The following is a 6253-nucleotide window of genomic DNA, read 5'->3' on the forward strand; positions in this document are numbered from 1 at the left end:
CTGGGGGAAGGTTCAACCTACGAACCTCTCCTCAAGACCATCTGTTTTCTGTTAACAGTCTTTTTCCTCACTCGGGAGTCTAATCCTCCCTCCCGATGAGATTGGGTTTCTGGAACATAAGGGGATTGGGGGAAGAAAAAAAGATACGTCTTGTCCGAGATTTTGTGTATCAACAGAATCTAGATTTGGTGGCCATCACGAAATAAAAAATAATGGGTGTTACTGATCAGTTAGTTAACAGACTGTGGGGACGGAATCACAAGGAATGGGTTGCTCTGCCATCAGTGGGGACTGCTGGGGGAATCATTGTGATTTGGAAGGAAGGAAAATTTCTTAATAAGGGAACCACACTTGGTAGGTTTTCAATTAATATTACCTTTGCTTCAATGGAATGGGAGGAGTCGTGGTTATTTACAATAGTTTATGGCCCAGTAAGAGCCCGGGAGAGAGAAAACCTTTAGAAGGAATTGTGCTTAATCTGGGATAATCATCAAGGTGAGTGGATCACTGGAGAAGATTTTAATACAGTCACGTTTCCCTCAGAGAAGAGTACCTCAACCTCAATATCTACAAGCATGAGGAAATTCTCTACGTTTATTCAGGATATGGAGCTAGTGGACTTGCCCCTGGAAGGTGCCCTCTATACATGGTCAAACAATCAGGAACGATTGGTCATGTATCAAATAGATCGGGTTCTCCTAACCTCGAGTTGGGAGGATCATTTCCCGCTGATCACTTAGAAGGCCTTCCCCAAATTTCTCTCTGATCATAATTCAATTGTTCTGGAGATTTCGGAATTCTCGGGAGGTCCTCGCCCATTCCGATTCAATCTAGACATTTTGGAGATTTCGGGAATAGATGAAATGATTAGACAATGGTGGGAAGGAATTTCAATACAGGGATGGAAGGGGCTATATTCTTTGTAAAACACGTCAGGCCTTGAAACACAAAATAAAAGATTGGCAAAAAACAATGGATGAAGAGACCAAGCGAACCAAGGTGGAGACGATGACTGCCCTGGAAATTCTGGACTGTAAAGAAGGCTTCGTTTCACTCTCGTCTGCTGAAAAAATGGAGAGATTATTGCTTCTAGAAAATTACGAAGAAATTCTAAAGAGGGAGGAGATCCGATGGCGTCAAAAATCAAGGGTTAATTGGCTTAAAGAAGGAGACAGAAATACAAAATTCTTCCAAAAAATGGTGAATACTACGAGAATTAACACTATCTCGAGCTTGAAGGAGGGGAACTTGTTAATTGAGGATATGGGTTTAATCAAGAATACGATAGTTGAATTTTACCAAACTCTATACTAGCAGTTGATCCGGCGTCCGAAATTAGAAGGGATCCAGTTTAGAACTATTTCTCTTGGTCAGAGGATTTGTTTGGACGGGATTTCACAGAGGAGGAAGTGGAGGAAGCGATCTTTCCAATGGCAAGTGATAAAGCACCTTGCCCGGATGGTTTTCCAATGGCTTTCTTCCAAAAATTCTGGGGCATTCTGAAAAAGGATATTATGGCATTCTTTATGGAATTCCAGGAGAACGGAATAATCAGCGAGGTGGCCAGAGCAACATTTATAGGATTGATTCCGAAAAAAGAAGGGGTGTTAGGGATAAAAGACTTTAGACCTATTAGTCTACTTCACAGTATCCTGTGGACCCCGATCCCGAGAGGACGGTGAGCGAGGGACGCGAGATCCCCCGTCAATTCTCTGAGACCTCCACGATGTGAAGGAGAGCTCTACCAAGGAACTCTCGAAATGGTGCCACTCACAGCATGGGTGGCGATACAAATGAGATACCTCTCGATTCAAGGACTAGCCCGGAACCGAGATGTACCTATAACAAAGAAGAGTCGCCATCCAGGGAAGTAGGCCCTGGATCCCATGAAATACTCTGTTGCAACGGATAACCAGAGATACAAAAGTCCGTGCCTGATGACGAATGGGGAAGGTATTAAGCGCCCCCAATTCGCCCAAGTGCAAGCACCTGGTCTCTTATGTCATTTTTAATTAATTTTGAAGAATTTTGGGCTAAAATCATGTGAAATGGGAACGAGTATCCCCGAAGAAACGTCTATCTAAGCTTGCATGACCCGGGGATGGGCAAAAGAAAATAAACATCCAAATCCTAACTCACCGCATCTAATCCTAACCCATCACATCTAGGAAAGCAGTAACATCCGCACGCACAGCTACAGCTAAACAGATAATCAAGATAAGGTGAATAAATGCTACAACTAAGCAGGTGAGAGGACAGATAAGCACATCAGTAAACTACCAAAGCAATAGAATAAACACACTAGCATGCGAGCCTATGTAAGAGATAATGCTAAGAAAATAATAATCAATCTCGTGCTAGAAAAGTAAGCAAGCCAAAGTAGCACATAAGGAGTCAAAGATAAACACACAATGAACTAAAAGATACAGGGAAAGAAATGAATCGGAAAATCAACGGTACATGAGGACCGAGAATGCCAGGGAAAAGAAAATGGAACACACGATAGGCTCAGAGGGCGATTCAAAAGGAATCAAGCCCAGTGATCCTAATCTGCTGAAGATCGGACAAGTCTCGCGATCGTCATGACCTATCGTTGGGCTCAACGAGGACAATCCCTGTAAAGGGGCCACGCTACGTCATCGCCCGTCCCAAAACCCGATAAAACGTCGGAAAACCGATGAAAACCGGAAAATCACGATCGAAATCAGAAATGGAATGAAAAGGGGGCTCCGAGTGACCTGGCAATCACCATCCTTGCCCATTTTTGTTTTTGTTTTTGCTTTGAAATGCTTGAAAATGTTTGAAAAATGTTTATTAAAAGGTTTGACTGGACTTGGGTGGACCCAACCTACCTACGTACCCTGTGAAAAGGGATCAAGCCAACGTAGTTCGAACAGCATTTCGAAATACGCTTTGAGTGCTTTTGATGTTTTTTGGATTTTTGTTATTTGATTTTTATGTATTTTTATCCCTTTTGATTGAAAGGGGGGGTTTGGCTCAGGAGGTTTCCGTCCGTCGTCGCCTTGGCTCGAGAGAAGTGACGAAGTGTTCCCAAAATCGATGGAATCCCGAAATGCAAAGAGTATCCCAAGGAACGTGAAGAGAGTAGTCCCAAAAAGAAGACAAGGTGGAACCCCTGAATCCCATAAGAAATGATAACCTCAGAAAGAAAGAAAACCCCTACACCCTGTAAGAATCCCCAAGAAGGGAAAGAGGATGTGAAGGGCAAAGGGTTGGCTCAAGAATCATTCCGTCATCGCCTAGGGCATGTAGAACGTGAATGAAAAGGCTACAACAAGTTGTTCCATAGATTACATCATGATCAAGTGGAGAGACAACACGGACAGAGATGTAATTCGACAATTTCTTCTTTTGCCAAGTATAAGAGATATTCCAACAAACATAGTAAGTATTCTCGTCTTGATATTAACATTACCGAGGTTTAATATGACTTGGTGCAATTATCAAAACATTGTGATGCAAAATCTAGCTCTGAAAAGGATTAGGCAATTACCTGATATATCTGCCTTGTCATGGGTTATTGACCACATATTCACCATTGCAGTTGTGCCTGCAGGAATGAAATTCTTTCCAATGTGAGTGTCATGGATTGCAAGCCGGGCCCATGAAAGAAGGGGACCAGGTGGATGCATCCTAAGGGATTCCTTCACTATGGATTGAAGATAAGGGAGGTTTGGCATATCAGAATCAGATACGGGTCGGGACTCTCCCACAACAGCATCAATTTCAGATTGGGCTTTGGACTGAATATCTGGGTGTAGGACCATTCTTGCTAGAATCCACTCCAGGAGGATAGCTACTGTATCAGTACCTCGGAAAATCATCTCCCAAAGAACAGCAATCATATCAGAATCATTGAGCTTATCATCCTCCAAGCCAAGCAAAACATCAACAAAACACCTTTTCCATCCTCACCCAAGGACCCATCAACTGTCTTCTTCCTATGTTCCTCTATAATCCTCCCAACAAAAACATTCACCCTCCTCTCTCTGCAAAAATGACCGAACCCCCTACTCTTCCAGCTCCTCTCTTTTTTTTGGGTTGTCCATACATTTGGATTTTTAATATCAAGGGATTAGGAGTGTTACTGGGTTATGAACCAGCCGTGAGGCAATGGCTCTGATACCATGTGAAACAACCAATTACCCTAAAAGCCCAAGCCATTAGAGTTGGTGATATTTAATCATTTATACTTGAACAGATTGTAACAAAGAATGCCAAACCAAATAAATGAGTAGGAAGAAACCAAACCAGAGCTGCTCCCGTAGCTCATCTTGCAAAACCACCTACTGAGATGATGATTGCAAAGAGATCCCGGCTATTTGCAGAGGTTGCCGGGGAGGGTGGATTGGATCTAAAATTAGGACTTTTGTAGTCTCGCTGAAGCTCTGTCGCTGACGGATGTGCAGCCGCCGGACCGGATCTGAAATGGGGTTGCCGGATTCCGGCGAGGATGGTCGGACCACGAAAAGGGTGATCGGAGAAAGAGGTTTCCAGTGTTAGAGAGGGTTTTGAGATGGGTTTGGTAGAGCGGTGGCCGGCCGGAGTTAGGGCGAGGTTGCTGTGGTGGGGGTGGTTGGGTGGAGAAGATGGAGGAAAAGTGTAGAGGTGAAGTGGGTTTCACAGATTGGGGTCAGATTTTGGTGGTAAAGATGGAATGGCCGGATTCCGACGAGGTGTGGTCGGAGAAGCTGGAGGATGGTGGTAAATGGTGAGATGGGTTTGGTGGGTGTGTTGGAGATGAAATCAAAGGTGAGTATCGGTGGAGCTTGCCGGTGAGAAATGGGGGCTGCTAGGGAAGTGAGAGAGCGGAAGAGGAAGAGGGTTTGGGTTGGTTTGGGTCGGATTCCGGCAAGCTTGCCGGAATCAATGGAGATCGTGGTGGTGGCGGATGGAAGGTGATGGCAATGGAGGCCGGAAAATGGTAGCAATGGAAGATGGCCGCTCCCCTCTCCCTCTCTATTCTCTCTTGCAGCTTCCTTTCTTCCCCTTGCCTCCCTCTCTTTTTGCCTTTTTCTAGGTTTTTCTTTCTCCACAGCAGATGAAGCCTCCTCCCCCCATTTTGCCATCATTCGATGGCTATGTAAAGAAAGAGAAATGATATTTTTGCCCCCTTTTGCTCCATGGGCAGCCCCCCTGGTATGTAACATTCTTGTTTGTTGTATAGAGGGTGGTTTGAGGTGAGAAAGGGCCCTAAAGATACAAGCTATATATTTGCTCCCATTTTTCTTTCCTTGAACAACACCCTTCTAGTATAATTCACACCACTTTCTCTCTCACTTAAACAAATGACACTAGCACAATCCAGTTTTGATTTTTTTTGCACAAACTCAGCTTGTCTGTTTGTCCATTTTTCGTCCATTTCTTATGTAATTTTGCGAGAGGATTCTGGAGAACACTAACAATATTTTGGGTAACATTCTGCGCTCAAGCAGACAAGGTGGGTTAGTGAAAATATCAAAATAAGGTTGTACAAATTAAGCCTCAGGACTCGGGAACTCAAACAAGGGGGTCAACGCCAAAACTTTGGGATATTTTATAAATTTTTGAAAACAAAGATTGGAGGGACCGGGGTTCGGAATTATGGCTCAATCTTGGGATGTTCAGGGTTCAACTTTAAGTTTTCCAATCTAAGAGTCAGGCTTCGGACATTAGGAATTGGCTTCGGGACCTCACTTGATTTCGGGATTTTACTCGACCTTTGGGATTGGTTCGAATTTGGGGGAAATTGGAGGTCAGATCAAAATGGGGTGTCTACATATCCCGAAGATTGTATCCAAATTACTCACCCGTAGGGTGAAAAATTACATGGGCAACATAATTTCACAATTTAAGGGAGCCTTCGTGGACTCCAGACAAATTCTAGATGGGGTTCTAATTGCAAATGAGGTTATTGATTCAGTAAGACGAAGTGGTAAATCTGGGCTATTACTCAAGGTGGATATAGAAAAGGCTTATGATCATATATTGATTGGGAGGCGGTTGACTTTGTTCTGGATAGAATGGGCTTCAACAACAAATGGAGGATGTGGACGCGATCACTAATTTCAAACAATAGTTTCTCCATTCTTATTAATGGTTCTGCGGAAGGCTTCTTTAAGAGTTCTAGGGGGTTGCGGCAGGGTGACCCGCTCGCTCCTTATCTCTTCATCATGGTGGTGGAGGCTCTCAGTCTAATGCTAACCAAAGCTGAAGAAACCGGTCTTTTTCATGGCTTATTAATAGACCTGAA

At 43.8% G+C, this 6253-nt stretch overlaps 1 pseudogene; it reads right to left on the reverse strand.

Annotated features, from left to right (window-relative positions):
- Positions 1-3180: 3180 nt before the first annotated feature.
- Positions 3181-3866, reverse strand: LOC143864019 (cytochrome P450 78A5 pseudogene; annotated as a pseudogene).
- Between the last annotated feature and the right edge of the window lie 2387 nt (positions 3867-6253).

This window comes from Tasmannia lanceolata, unplaced genomic scaffold, assembly GCF_043159265.1.
Source record: "Tasmannia lanceolata isolate RefF3 unplaced genomic scaffold, GAP_Taslan_0.1 ptg000044l, whole genome shotgun sequence".
NCBI lineage: Eukaryota > Viridiplantae > Streptophyta > Magnoliopsida > Canellales > Winteraceae > Tasmannia > Tasmannia lanceolata.